Raw genomic sequence first — 16702 nt, 5'->3', positions numbered from 1 at the left:
GTGCCCATATTGTGGGATCTTGCATTTGAGTCATGTCTATAAAAATGTCAGCATTAAACTCAAGGGTACATAGGAAACAGAAAACTTTATTGTATGACCTAATGTCACACCTGCAGATACACACAGAAACAGCAACATAAATTTGGTATTGTCAGTAGTGAAACTATCTCACTGCAGAGGATTTATCGTTTTCTGCAGCAAAAATCCATTGTATTATTTCATGTGCTGATGCACAAAAAAGCAACTTTTCTACAGTCTCATTTGAGTAGGAGTTTCAAAACAAGCCTTCTACCTTACCAAGAAAGAGTGCCAGAATGTATGTCAGAAGTGGCAATTATACTGATGCATGTTTTATACTGGCAAACATCTCTAGATGAGAGGTGAATTATGGGTGGAGGACCCAGAACTGTGAAGAAATTACCTTTTACTATATTGTGGAAATTGGATCCAATCCTTACAGTACCTCAGAGAATGATAACATGATTTTTAACGTCAATCCATTGCACCACGACTTGTTCTATCAATCAGGCCTCTCAAGGCTTTATGACAATAAGGGCAAATTGCATTATAAGGTCTCAAATATTCCCAGTATGCAAGTTTGTAGTGTGTGACTGATTGAGGATGAGCAAAAAGAAAATATACAGACCCTTTTCACATTTGTTTCACCATTACAACCACAAACTTCAATGTGATTTCTAGGGATTGTATTTGGTAACCCAACACAGCATAATTGTGAAGTTAAAGGAAATAATACATGGTTTTCCTTTTATTACAAATTAAAAGCTGGGTAGAATGACATGCATTTACATTTGGCCCCTTTGTGTCAAAACATTGTAGAACCGTTTTCTGTAATTACATCTGCAAGTCTTATGGGATATGTCTCTACCAGTTTAATCTCAATCCATCTTCCAATCAACTCTTCCAAGCCTTCATGTCTCTCTTGAATAAAAGCACAACAGGATGTTGCCTCCCCTATGTGTCAACATGGGGATGGTGCGTTCAGGGAGACATGCAGTGTCTGTTTCCAGCCAGACAATGTGCTTTGCATGTAGGCCAAAAAGTGCAAATTTGGTTATCTTCCCAGAGCACTGTTTTCAACATACCTGCTGTGTGCCCTACATGGTTTGTGGCGTTGTTTCAACAATGTGTTGTTTTCACCCAAATTTTTCAGTAAAGGCCAGATTTGTGAAGTGCTACAACTATCTTTGGCTTTTATCAGACCTATTGTATTCTCATATCCTCAAAGTCTAGGTGAAAAAAATGATCTTTTGAGATTAAATACTCACAAAGCAAGCTGCAGATTGACCTGACAAGAAACCAGATTCGGTGGGGTACTGTCAGATGAGAGGAAGTGAGTCTGACATCACAGCAAGGGACACAAAGTGAAGAAAGGAAGACACGTGAAATGGAAAATGGAGAGAAGGAGACAAGTGGGCGGTGTAGCCTGGTGACACGCGACAGACTGATTCACACAGGAAAGGGCATGTTAAATGAAAGCTGGGTCTGTGACAGCACGAGGGGCGTGCATTGCACTCTTGTCAAGCTCAGCTGCACCGTTTTCGTATTTAAAGGCAACGCAGACACACACACACTTATGTTTGAGCTGTCAGTACATGTTGACAAAGATTTTCTTTCCTGTTTGTAGCTACACATTTTTCCCAGCTGAGGTGTAAAACATTTTTGCTATATTGTGTTCTTCTATTCGGCTTACAGCTTGAGCTCGGTGCTGGGTAATAGCTCTGAGGGTCACCTTTCAATGGTGCAACACATTCATGCTGTTCCTTATACTGTAAATCCCCCCATTTAAAACTCTTTTATTGCTCAGGTTCTTACTGGCTTGTGTATCATAACATAGAAAAGACAGTGGCCTGCACACCCTGGTTAAAATTCCAGGGTTAGGAGACTTAAAATTTGAGATCATAATAAATCGGTTAAAATTTTTCAACTTTTAATTTGACATGTAATCTGTACAGCTTAGTGGAAAGGTACCATAAACAGACGCTAGGTGAAAAATATAAAATATCTAGGATCACCCAAAACCATGTGGGAGAATGTTCTATGGTCTGAAGGAGACAAATTAGAAATTTTGGGCCTTAATTCTAACTCACCCAAGAACTCTTGGGTGATTTTTTGTCACCCATAAACACCACCTACAGTGAAACATGGTGGTGGCAGCATTATGCAGTGGGGTTACAAAGTCCATGACTACATCTAACAGAAACATGTAATGACCTGAATAGGGCTGTAGACCAGATGTCTCCTCAACTGATTTTTTGCGGAGGTAGAGTGAGCAAATATTACCAAGTCAACATGTTGGATGCTAATAGACTTCGACCAAGAATGCTCACATGATGTCTCCTTACTGATTGTCACACAGAGTAAAATTGTGAGTAGCCATGACAGATAGTTGCTGAACTTTACATACATTTACTAACGGGAAAGAAAGGAAAACTGTAGCTGGATATTTTCCGACTGCCAGCTTCTAGCAGCTGTCTCTTTTTTGCAATTTCCCTCTCTGGTGTTTTGACCCAATTTTACTGCATTATTAGATACGGCTGCTGACAGTAAGGATTAAATGAAGTAGCGGCCCTTTTAATGCGACTGTAACAATGTATCCCTCAGTTAATTGACCAAGTGGATGTAAAAGGATATTTTAGGGGACTGAGGAGAGGCTGACAAAGCTTCTGATGCTGAGGGAGGCTAAATGATTGTGGTTAGCAAAGAGTTCATTTGCATTGATCATTGAAAATTATCTGAGGACTCAAGGGGCTGGCGTAGACAAACAACCAGGCTTCAACCTAGAAACAAGGTTGTAATAGTTTTACAATTTTCATTAGTTTTTATTTTATTTAGTTTGAACTTAACATTTTCAATTCTATTTTAGTTATAATTAGTTTTCAGCATTTGTTTGCTAGTTTAGTTTAGTTTTTTGTTTTCTGAAAATGCTTAGTTTCAGTTCAGTTTTTATTAGTTTCCGTTATAGTTTTAGTCTTTTTTTCTGAAATCAAATCTGGGGACAATTCCAGCTCAGAGATTAAAATAAATAAATGTTATCAATATATAATAAAAACATTGGTAAAGTTACAGCTTCATTTATTTTAAAATATTTATTCATAATTAAACTATAAAAATCAAGTGTAATAGCAGGACAGTCTATCCACACTGTTGTTAGCATTTCCTACGAGTAATAAAACAAATAGCAGTAGTAATGTCTGTCTTCTTTACTCTCCTCCTTTTTCTAACACTCATCTGCTCTTTCCCTGCTCTCAGTCTTTCAGTTTTCCTTCCTCTCTCCTCTTCTATCAGACGTTCACTATTCTAAAAGAGACATAATGGAATCACAATCCTCTCCAAAAACATTAGAGCATATAACATACTCAAAAATTACAATTTAACAAATACAATAGGATCTTTGATTCAGATACCCTTTAGTATATTTTTAGATACTAGGAAACTATGATTATCCTTTAAATATTAACTTTTCTTTTATTATTTGACTATTTTCCTCAGTTGATGAAATACCAAAATTGCCATATTTAGCAAAAAGAAAAAAACAACTATTTTTACTTGAAGCTACAGGCTCATACAACAGAAGAAATGCACATTTAACCAGGTGATTTTCTCTCCCTTCTCAGTTCATTCAGTTCTTGCCTCATTCACTTTCCCTGTTACTGACTCCTTTCGGTAACTTTCATATGTCCAAACTGAGTGGAAAACACCCCTCAGCCTGAGTTCACAAATCACTACAATAAATTAGCAAAATAACTAATAACTAACTCAACTCAAGGAGGGGGCTTGCTTCTACCACTAAGGCTGGTCAGCTCCATAAATCCCCAGCAGTCTGGTGATTGTGATTGCAGTCAGGTGTGCAAGCTGCAGGAACCAAGCCACGCCCTCCAGTAGAGATCCTCTGTTCAGGAAAGAGTTTCACACAAACACAAACTCATCCCCACACATCACGATCATGACACCTACACTGAGTGCACAGGCATGTAAACCCAAGTGTAATATAACAATAGAACCCATAGAGTATTGGAAAGCACACCTTTATTTGATGGTAGAAAACAATTAGGGCATAATAATAACAATATGGCCCTTCTTGAATGTACAAAAACTCAAGGCAGATTCCAAAATGTCTTCATTTAATTACTTAAAAATAGAGCCAGTATGAAAAATGCTTAGAGTGATAACCCCCCGCCCCCGATTGTAACAGTTTGCTGGAATTGTCATCTGCAGAAACTGCTTCTATGAAGGTGGTCACACTGAGAATGAGTGGTTATTTAAGTAAGTTTGATTTTCAGTAGCTGGCTGTGGAAACAGCAAGGATGTACTACGTTTTCCACCCACAACTTTTTCTTTATCTGTGTTTGATAATGACGGCGGGTAATCTATTGTGGGTTTTTGGTTAAAAATGTAAGAACTTGCTAAAGAGCAAAGCATTTTTTTTGAGTTCTTGAGCTTGTTTTTTGTTCAATTACCTGGTCTAGACCTTTGTTTTCTGTCTCCCTGCACCCCAAGCCCACACCTGTTCTGTGTTTTCTACTTATTGTCTGGTCACGTGTGTCACTCGTTCCCCCTGCTGTTCAGTTATGTATTTAAGCCCGTTTGTTTCCTTTGTTCCCCGCTGGTTCCTTGTGTTTGTTTGTGTTGTGTGCACGCTTGCTACCCTGTCTGAGTCCTGCCATGAACATTAAAGACTCGTCTTACTTGCAAACCTCGAGCTTCAGGAGTTCTTCTCTGCACATTGGTCCATCACAAAACCTCATTATGACATTTTTACTTTGAAAGTAATTGAAAAAATGTGTGTATTTTTTAAACGATGGCTGTATTTGCTTGTATCTTTTTTCCTGAATACAGCTCAACGTTGTATATTTGTAAATAAAACCAACTCATGAATTTGTTGTTTTGACAATTTACATTTTAAAAACCTCAGGAGAACAAAAACAGAGGGTCTTCCAGAATACGCAGGGAGAGAGAAATGGGTACCAGGTATTAGGCTCTTCTAAATGCTCTTCTAAATATGTTAATGAAGCCTATTTACATTTGAAAATGTTTTGACGTGCATTGTGGACAGAGATGGCTTACTCTCAGCTGTAGGGGCTAAAGCAATTCTAGTGACATCCCTTCTGGAGAATATATGCCAAAATAAATATGGAAAAGGTCTGGATAGAATATATTACGGTCTAAATTTTCCAAGTCTTAATAATCTGGAATTTTACCAGGGGTTTGTAGACCTTTGAGAGCCACTGTATAAAAAGTGGCTTTTGTAACCTTGAGGATAACACAGTAATCCAAATATATCGGTGACAAACAAACTTTTTATTCAGTTCTCATCCTCTGTGCGACACATAATTTATCTAATTAAACATGTAGCAGCTGGCACATTATGCCCCAATTAGACTGTAAATCACAGCTGACTCTGCAGCATGACAGTGACTGCACACCATTGGAAAGCTCTTCCCAAATCATCCAAGGAAAGACTAAGTATCCCTTTGCACAACAGGCAACTTGATTTAAACTTGAAACACACACAGACACTCACACACATGCACACACCTCAATCTGTAAAGCCCTGCTACATGAAATAGTACCCTTGAGTCCAGGCATCCATATTCCCCAGTCTATGCTTTACTCTGGTTGGCTGAGTTTTATTAATGCAATCCTTTCACATTATCCATCATTCCTCTTTGCTAAAGTCTTGACAGTTAATTAGATGCCACATTTGCTGGAACTATATTAGGCATTAAGTACAAAAAAGCCACAGCTGTAACCTATAATAGAAAAGAAAATGGCACATATAAGGAGAAAATCAGATACAACACAACAAAATATTATAAACTCCTAAATCTATAAGGGGAAGGGATATTTAGAGGGCTCCATATATCACAGTGCCAGGCTGTGTCCAGACTCACTGAGGTCAGACTCTGATGAATGGCTCCCTCTGCTGAAATCAGTATATTATTAGTATGTCAAACAATTTACACTAAGACTACACACTTTTAAATATTAATGTACTTTCAAATAAAAGGAACAACACCTAAGCCACTAAACCCATCAGCAGGAGGAATATGAGCATGTTCGTCTCGAGTTTTGCTGCTTGGATTTAACCGTTTCACATTTTAATTGAAGCAAACATCCTTATTTTGACAGAGTATTTTAGTATGTATATTTTAAAAGGCTGAGTCAGTGTTTCATTCCTATTTTTTAGAGACTATGTTGAAGGAAAGATTATAGAGGAAAGTGCCATACTGATTAACTTCCTGCTATCTGACAAAGTTCTTGTTCCACTGAGTAGTGTCAAAATGAGGTGAGATCCTTCCATGTATCCATGCAGAAATTAATTAAACCCTCATAATTAGATCAATGAAATATACAGCAGTAAATGTTCACATTTTATAGCTATGAAGTCTGTTGGGCCCATTTGGTGTATGTTTTAATTCTTCTTTCTTTTGCAGAAGTGTATCACTATGATTAAGTTTAACAACAATCACATATGATGAAACGAGAGCCTAGGTTTTAGAGTATCAAATAAATAATGATCATATTTCATTAATAAGATGTTATGAAACAGTAAACAGTAAAATGAGTATATATTCGCACTCTGGAACTGAGGACTGAAGAGGCCTGTATGGAGTCACACATTAACTGTGACTGTCTTATCGTTTTCAGAAGTCCTAACTGTCTTATCTTTTTTCAAAAGTAGAAAACTACCAGTATAATCAAAGAAAAATGTATGATGATTTTCTATTTTTCTACAATTATTAAATGTAATGAAGAGGGGTAATGTTAATCAATTGTGATGTATGAATAAAAAGAACGAAGTGATGTTGTTTTTAGCTATAACTGGTGTAAGAGCAAGAAGCAGAGAAACACTGTGTTAGAAAGCTTGAGGCTGAGCAGATAAGGAGGGCACCATGGCCTGGGAGCCAGAGGCGGCAGAGTCATAACATTAGGACGGGAGGGGCAGAGGAGAGCCAGCTTCACGGGAACTGGGCATGGATGGAAGGTTTCATTGTCCGATAAGCTAACCCCTCCCTCCTACTTCCCTATGTCTAAAGGGATTGCTCAATCCAGCTCTCCATCCAACGGATCCGGACTTCCCTAAACCTGAAAGATCTTACTAAGCAGGTTTACTGAAAGTTCTGTTTAAGCTGGTGTCGGGAAATGACTCGCCTAGCCTCTGACAGCCTTCATACAAAAGTCTCGCCCTTCTTCAACTGGAGGTCTGGACGACTGAGTAGCCCACTGCAGTCATTCACACTTTCAACAGTCACTTTTGTTCATGGCTGCTCATTCCCTAATTTTACAACTGGCTCTTGGTATATGGGCGCTGTTTTAACAAACTTGGCTAAGGCAACCTATAAAAACCTAATAAAATATCTTAGAACCAGGCAACAAGACTTTTTACCACCAATGAAAAACCAAAATACAGTGACTCAAATAATTGAATATCCACGATTTAACTAGAATTTTATATGCTTTCTTTAATTGGTAACATTTTGCAAGGGTCAGTAACAGCTTAAAATCGGCAACACAAAATAATTTCAATAATAGAAATAAATCAATCAACTCAACCTGTCTTTCCCTGATGCTGAAACTAGTGAGTTTGGAGAGGCTTTGAAGACGGAGGCTCATCCATGCACCTGATGGAGATGTTTCTTCTGGTAACAACAAGTGGTTTCTTGAAGGGAATACGACTTAATCTTCAGTTGTCTTCCTTTAAGTGGCAGGCACTGATATTCCAGGCTTCGATGGTTAAACAGGATCTTTGTTGTCATGTGTCTCCGAAGACAGTAGTTTCCAGAGGCTGAAGAGTTGAAGGAAACCCGGAGACATAAATGAGGTTGATTCAGGACTTCCAGAAGCCTGAAACTTAGAGCAATCAGCTGTTTACCAATCAAGTTCACTTCTGTTGTCTGGATAAAAAGGCATTAGATGAAATCAGATTCTTAATCTTGAGGCACAGTCGTTCTAAGGCAAACGGGTTGATCCTCTTTTTAATGCAGTCGATCAGCTGGGCTGTGCCTCTGTTCCTTTTCCATCTAAGCTTCTCTTCTCCATCCGATCTTGTTTGCTGGTCTTCTGCGAGGAAACAACCCCGTTCCCTCCCTCAGCATTGCCTTTATAGTGCAGATGCTCTCACCAGTCAGCCCCTTGTTAGGCTTCTCAGTTATTGCGCAACCTACTTTGCTCAGCTGCTTGGTTATTGCTCAATACTTTAGTCATGGTCATTGCGACCTTCTGATGCTGTTTTTCGGCCTTGGAGATGCCGGTAATAGCCACGCAGCTGGCTGTAATTGCATTCTCCCTTCCTCCCGTTAGCCTTGTAAAGGTTCGCTGTCAGCATGCAGCTGGCTCTTGTCACTCCTAGTCATCCAACAGTTTCCTCCCTAATCTGCTCAGTTTTAAACTTTACACAGTATTACACATTCCATTCTTCAGCTTTCTGCATTTACTTTAAAACACAGTTACAAACAATCATTTCATTATTTTTATTCATGCTTCACAAATAATTAACGTTATATTTCTTTCATGTATAGCTGATTGAGAATGTCAAACCTTAATGTTTTACTCTAATTCTCAGTTCTTAACCACATTTCAATCATATATCTTTTTACTCAATGATCAAAGATTACTGATTGCATTTAATACTTTTAAAAGAATGAAAAAGATTACTGACTGCATTTAATACTTGTAAAAGAATAGAAAAGATTATCATACATCATTGGATACTTGTTGTTTATACTTCTGCAAAAGATAAGACAGATAATATGTGGCTCCACACAGGCCTTTCCAGTCTCTCAGTTCCAGAATATGAGAACATGCTTGTTTCACTCTCTACTGCTTCAACTGTGTATTTTAATCATTATTGCATGGATCACACATAAGGATATAAGGATATTTATTGTAACTTTATGGAGTTAACTATGAGCAGTTACTAAATGTTGCTTGGATTACATGGAAAGATCTCACCTTATTTTGACAAAGGTCAATGAGCAAGATCAATTCATAACAAGCATGGGAGTGAGAAACGAGAAGCCAGGTGCACGGCATTTTTTATCAGTCTGAAGTTCGAAAAACAGGCAAAAGTCATGGCACCAGGACGGGAGCGGGAGTTGTGAAGGTCAAAAAACAGGCAAAAGTCATAACACAGGGAGCCAGCTGCGGGCTGCTTACGACTTTGTCTACAAAGGCTGGGAGACAGCACCGAAAAGTCACGGCAACTGCGTAACTCAATGATGGGAAAGCTTGCCCAGCAACAGGGGATGAGCAGTGAGGTGGGCTATCTGCACTATAAAAACTGTGCCAAAGAAAGAAACAGGGTTGTTTCCTCTCAGAAGACCAGCGAACAAGATCGGACGGAGAAAGAAGCTACAGATGAATCAGAAGACCGTAGACGCAGCCCCGCCTACAATTCTGCAATATAAAGAGGATCAACCCATGTGCCCTTAGAAGAGCTGCAACTCAAAATTGAGAATCTGAATTCTATCTGTTGCATTTTTACCAAGACAACTGAAGTGAACTTGGTCGGTGAACAACTGATTGCTCTAAGTTTCAGGCTTCTGGAAGTCCTGAACCAACCTCAATTGCACCTCAAAAGTTTCTTTCAACTATTCAGCCTCTGGAAGCTACCGACTTTTGAAACATATGCCAATTAGAGGAAGAAAACTGAAGATTTGCCTTTCACCCAAGAAGACAATCATTCGTTGCCTACTGAATAAATCATTCCATTACTAATTAAAGGAAGCATATAAAATTTTAGATTTATTGTGGACAGTCAATTATTTGAGTCACCTAATTTTTGGCTTTTTCGTTGGTGGTAAAAAGTCTTGTTGCCTGGTTCTAAATGATTTTAGGAGGTTTTTATAGGTTGCCTTAAGCCAAACTTGTTAAAATAATGCCCTTGGGGCTCATGCCGAGCCACTAAAATCAACCTAAGCCATATACCAATTGCAAGTTGTAAAATAGGGAATGAGCAGGTGTTAATAGAAGTGATTGTCAAGGACTGGATAACTGCTGTGGGCTACTCAGTTGTCCAAGCCACCAGTTGAAGTAGGGCGAGACTTCTGGAAAAGATAGGCTGTTAGAGGTTAGGCGAGTCATTTCCCGACACCAGCTTAAGCAGATTCTTCAGTAAACCTGCTTAGTAAGACCTTCCAGGTTTAGGGAAGTCCGGACCCGTTGGATGGAGAGCTGGATTGAGCAATCCCCTAAGAAATGGGGAAGTAGAAGGGAGGGGTTAGCTCATCGGACAACGAAAGGTGGCGCCCGAACAGGGACCCAGACGAGAGATAGAGGGGCCCCAGATGAAGAATTCTTAGCAGAAGGACGTCTCTGCCTGAGCACCCCAGACCAACAGCCTGAAAGGGAGTAAGATTGTCTGTGACTGATAAGGCCGTCAGTCACAACCCTGCAGTAACTGCATAGCGTGCAGGTGAGGATAGGGCTTTATTGGGGTTAGACTGACCAGACCCAGACAGTAAAGCTAGTAGCCAAATACTCTGAACCCATCTCTACTTGAAGGTACCTTGAGAGTCTTAGGAGACAGACAACTCGTGACGACAAAGACATAGCGATGGACAAAGAGATTGAAACGCAGGAAGTGACAGAGCAGGGAGCTGAAGGACCGCTCCTGTCAGCAGAACAACCAACATCAACATGATCAGAGCTACACAGTGTCCCTACTGAGTTGCTGCTATATGGGAACGGATATTCAACATGGACTTCGTCAGTAAAGAAAATGTTCCTTAGTTCCAACCAAGAGCAATCAGAAGAGACAGTAGAAAGTCATCTAACAAACCACCTCCAAAGTGATGAAGTATACTGCTGTTCAAAGATAAAGCATGGATCAAGACTGGTCATGGTACCATGCCCCAAGGCAGTCCTGAAGAAGGAGGACATTAGTCGTTGGTTACGTTGGTGGTCAAGGTTCCTTGAACTTTGGGGATTGGGGAAACTGGTGTCACTGTACAGTCCATCCAAAAAATATTACCCGATTGTAAAGATGGTTGCCAATGAGACCTCACAAACCCCACTGCCAGAGCCACTGCGAGACTGAAAGATTATGAACAACAGATCAAAAAGATAACCCAGTTCAAAGAAAAGATCCAAGCTGTCCAAGAAGATGACAAAGAAAGCTTAATTGAAGAGCACAGTGAAGATGGCAGACAAGAACAAAAACCCGACCACAGAACTGATTCGGACATACCAAGTTATGACTTAACAGCAGATACAGAGAGTGATGAAGAGGGCAAGAGCTCAGAACAAGAACAAGACCAAAGAAAAGATGAACTCAGCCAAAACCTGCTTGTCACCCCCTTCATTGCAAAACCAATAGGCGACCTCCTCCAATTACTTAAACGAGACGGAGAAGAATGGCAAGAGACGGTCAGACAGGGAGCCTTATTGTCAGTGACTGCCGACTGGCTTGACGCTAGCATCAAACGTATGGTTGACACCACAAGCCACAGAGAGCAAGACCCCACAAAAAGTAAAGTAAGAGACCTTGCCTCCCAATTTGAACAAGAGGCCGAAGACAACAGTACCAAGAACCAAAGCAGAACGACAAGAAAGACAGATGTTAAAGAAGAGGAGCCAAGAAAGGTTATTCAAAAGTTAGACAGAGTCACAATGAGGAGAGTCCTTGACCGGATGCCACCTGATGCAAGACGGATTTCCCTGTTAAATGGGACTCGACTCCACCAGGTTATCGGAGGCCCCTGGGACATTGAGGGAGATGGACTGCTAGTCTTCACAAATGACAACTTCAAGATCCACAATACCAAATTCAGGAAAAAGTTAAGAGCCCAGGTAGGGGAAGATTACAAAAAAAGTGGTTCGAGAGCTGAGAAGACAATGAGAAAACAGGGAAGCCAACGTCTAAGGTGCCATTCCGTGCGGGACAATGAGTATGTGTGAGAGCACAAGATCACCCTGTGTCTACAGCAGTGAAACCCAAGTACAATAACATTGACATCGTGAAGCAAGTATTAGATCGTAACACAGTGTTGTTACAGAAGAGAGGGATCCGAGGAGCTCAAGCCAATTCTCAGCTAAGGACAACCAGAAACTGGAAAATGGCCAGTGAACCAAGCACCATGCCACCCTACATCAGACTGACCACTGTATGTTAGGTGGTTACCATTCGAAGAACAACCTCAGGGCTTTGGACAGGAAGAGCCTTGAGAGGATTGGAGTTAGCTAAAAAAGGATTCCTGTCAACGGAAGATGAAATGTTGAGGTGGAGAGAAGCCACGAATTGCTGCGCAATCTGCACGGCTCCAAGTCAGCTCATGGTCCGCTGGGAAGGGTCAGAGCAAGAGAAGCCACTATACCACAACACAGGTGGCAACGAGACAGACCAACTGCCATGCAAGCCTGTCAAGGTAACAGACATATTCATATGTGGGGAGTGCTGAATCACCGCTCTCCCCAGAGTGGTCTTCGTGACCCAGTGGGACCTGCGTGAAGAAAGGCCAAGAAATTGTACCTGCCTGTGGGACAGTTCATTTCTCAAGTTCTGTGAATGTTGTGCATCTCGAACGAGGACAGGAGGGCTGTTGCAGGTGGTTCAAGCAGAAGGGTGGCAAGTACAGCGTTTTTATGACCCACTCAGATCCTTCACACCGCATCCTAATGAGGGTAGGCCTGCACCATACAGACAAGCCACCCAGGACTAAGACAGTTTGGGAGCCCAACCATCAGCTCCCCCACTTTATGAAGGGTTATGTGGAACCGAAAGATGGGGCCACCTTGACTGAGGTGGGGAACCAACAGATCTGCTAAAGGTATTGATCAGAGACTCCTGGCCATATGATCCAACCTCAGGCCAAGTAAGCCTCCCACCTTTAACCACCACACAGCATCCCCTGGTGTTTTGAGCATATACAGGTCCTTCTCAAAATATTTGCATATTGTGATAAAGTTCATTATTTTCCATAATGTAATGATGAAATTTAACATTCATATATTTTAGATTCATTGCACACTAACTGACATATTTCAGGTCTTTTATTGTCTTAATACGGATGATTTTGGCATACAGCTCATGAAAACCCAAAATTTCTATTTCACAAAATTAGCATATTTCATCCGACCAAAAAAAGAAAAGTGTTTTTAATACAAAAAACATCAACCTTCAAATAATCATGTACAGTTATGCACTCAATACTTGGTCGGGAATCCTTTTGCAGAAATGACTGCTTCAATGTGGCGTGGCATGGAGGCAATCAGCCTGTGGCACTGCTGAGGTCTTATGGAGGCCCAGGATGCTTCGATAGCGGCCTTTAGCTCATCCAGAGTGTTGGGTCTTGAGTGTCTCAACGTTCTCTTCACAATATCCCACAGATTCTCTATGGGGTTCAGGTCAGGAGAGTTGGCAGGCCAATTGAGCACAGTGATACCATGGTCAGTAAACCATTTACCAGTGGTTTTGGCACTGTGAGCAGGTGCCAGGTCGTGCTGAAAAATGAAATCTTCATCTCCATAAAGCTTTTCAGCAGATGGAAGCATGAAGTGCTCCAAAATCTCCTGATAGCTAGCTGCATTGACCCTGCCCTTGATAAAACACAGTGGACCAACATCAGCAGCTGACACGGCACCCCAGACCATCACTGACTGTGGGTACTTGACACTGGACTTCTGGCATTTTGGCATTTCCTTCTCCCCAGTCTTCCTCCAGACTCTGGCACCTTGATTTCCGAATGACATGCATAATTTGCTTTCATCCGAAAAACGTACTTTGGACCACTGAGCAACAGTCCAGTGGTGCTTCTCTGTAGCCCAGGTCAGGCGCTTCTGCCGCTGTTTCTGGTTCAAAAGTGGCTTGACCTGGGAAATGCCAAAATGCCAGAAGTCCAGTGTCAAGTACCCACAGTCAGTGATGGTCTGGGGTGCCGTGTCAGCTGCTGGTGTTGGTCCACTGTGTTTTATCAAGGGCAGGGTCAATGCAGCTAGCTATCAGGAGATTTTGGAGCACTTCATGCTTCCATCTGCTGAAAAGCTTTATGGAGATGAAGATTTCATTTTTCAGCACGACCTGGCACCTGCTCACAGTGCCAAAACCACTGGTAAATGGTTTACTGACCATGGTATCAATGTGCTCAATTGGCCTGCGAACTCTCCTGACCTGAACCCCATAGAGAATCTGTGGGATATTGTGAAGAGAACGTTGAGACACTCAAGACCCAACACTCTGGAGCCCATTTCCCATTTTCATCATGACATTATGGAAAATAATGAACTTTATCACAATATGCTAATATTTTGAGAAGGACTTGTAGAGAGCAGGGTCACGAAGGTGTCGGCACTGCTCTAGACCAAACACCCAAAAATGAAGAACAACAGGCACAGCCAAGAGGATGTGTGGGGCCCTGGGAGTTGACAATCTGGGGACAGTTAATATTAGGAGTTATTGCAAATACAGATCTCCCCTTGGAAGACTTGCCTGACACTCTCAAGGAGAGGGGTACTCGGGGTACTGGGCTGTACTACTTCACCACCAGTCTGGATGGCTGGAGCAGCTATGAAGCCAGACCCAAACAGAAGGTGGGTGAGTTCCTCGTGACCTCTGAAGCCTGGCATCATGACAGGGTGTTACAGATTCCAGGAACTGTGGCTCATTGGACAGATACACCCACTGACCCTGGCTCCACCCATGAGACTAGTAGTGAAAATGGTTGTAGTGCCATTTAGAGGAGTGTACTCCATTGGGGCACAATAACAGTAGTTCCAGAACAACAGAAAGTAAACTCTGACAAAGGAGAAGTTACAGCAGCATACAGGAATAAACACTCATGTTCCTGACCTTGGTCCTCTTTGCCACAGAAGTGGAAATGGAGAAGAAAGGACAAAAACTGATGGAACAACAGAATAAAGGGACAAAAGTTGTCAGGTGACAAAGGAGAAGAAAGAAACAAAGAGTAGAAGAGAGTTCCACGTCAAGTTCCCACACGCATGTCAGAGTAAACGTCGGCCCTAACACATGGAATAGCTTGAAGCGAGGAGTCCCGTATCCAAAATTGCCATCAGGATTAGTTTTATTAAATAAGCCCAGAGCTGATTTCACTCCTTTCTACCCAGCTTCAGAAAGTTATTTTGTTTCCAATATATCACAGAATGACAGATCTGCAGCAACCGGACCACATTGGATGATGCCAAGCACAGGCTTGGAACACAAGTAACTTTTTCGTCTCTTACCCCTCAATGTCCTGACAGGGCAACAAAGGGCGTGATCCGCTGAATACTCAGGTCACTATCTCGCCAGAAGGGCCCGAAAGCCTGCCATGGATATTTAACTCAGTCCATCTTTAGGTGGGAAGAATGGATTTGGAAATCAAATGGGGACTGCATTATGAAGAACCGTTGCAAGGCATGTATCATGAAGTTTCTGTAACCGGAACTATAATTTGGGCCTCTTCACCTGCAATGTCAAAAGAAGTGAAGAAAAGAGAACGTCTACCTAGCTGTTATGTTTTCAACAACACCCAATGACCTATTTCTTTGGAAGTAAGAACAGTTTATCCTAACCCTCCACACCAACTCTGTACCATTCTTGCCCGCCCAGGTCGACAAGTAAAACTCAATCAGTCAGCAATGTAGTTACTACAGTTGCCCAGGAAGCCGGACACATTATAGGGGAAGGGGTTTCAGTAGTTGAAGGTTGGATTGCTAATTTGTTTATGTTGTGTTGGCCTTATTTGCTTGCTGCTGTAGGAGTGATTATTGTAGTCATAATATGTAAAGTCCTTGCGCAACAATTTCTTCGGTCCATGCTCAGCCCTAGAAGGAGGAGTTATGAGCCCCTCCCCTTGAGGGAGGGGCCACCCCTGGTATAAGACCCAGGGCTTGGGGAGTTTTGGGTCACTCTGAGTTCTGGGTTTGAAGACAGCAGGTGAGCCTAGGCTATGCAGTCGCTTAGGCGAGTCATTTCCCGACACCAGCTTAAACAGATTTTGCAGTAAACCTGCTTAGTAAGACCTTCCAGGTTTAGGGAAGTCCAGACCCGTTGGATGGAGAGCTGGATTGAGCAATCCCCTTAGAAATAGGGAAGTAGGAGGGAGGGGTGAGCTCATTGGACAACGAAAGTAGACAACAGCCTTCATCTGTAACAGCTTCATTCTAAAGGCAATAGGACTACTACATTTCTTATGGCATACATATATAACATGTATATATTAATACATTTACAAATAACTAGAGATAGCGACCCAAGATTCAGACTTGGACTTGAGTCATGCTTATGTTGTAAAAACAATGTCTTCAGACTTGATCTATAATTATCTATAATCTTTATCTCATGTAATCAGGAGTGAACGCAAGCCAGTTCGGGAGATCTGACTGGAAATGTGCTGCATGTCCTTGTTTCCCTGAGAAAATGTACAACTGTTTTATTTGACAATGAGGTTTGAGGATTGTGGGCCATTAATGGCACTTAAAGAGCTTTAACCTAGAGCCACATTCACCCAGTCGCTTTCAAGAACACACACATTAATATGCAGAATAGTTGACAACTCAGGGTTAAGTGCCTTGAGGAAGCTGGAATTTAACCTTTTGGTTGCAAGACGACTACTCTGTCCACCGAGCAACAGTTGCCTCGATATGAAAAGGAACAAATAAAATAAACATATTGGGATTAATGTGGACAAACATAAAGACGTCAAAAATATATATTTTAATCGTATTTTGAGCCAGATGATGAAAA

The sequence above is a fragment of the Girardinichthys multiradiatus genome, chromosome 18 (genome assembly GCF_021462225.1).
Source record: "Girardinichthys multiradiatus isolate DD_20200921_A chromosome 18, DD_fGirMul_XY1, whole genome shotgun sequence".
Classification (NCBI taxonomy): Eukaryota; Metazoa; Chordata; class Actinopteri; order Cyprinodontiformes; family Goodeidae; genus Girardinichthys; species Girardinichthys multiradiatus.
The sequence above is the reverse complement of the archived record's forward strand: the minus strand, read 5'-3'. Positions refer to the sequence as shown.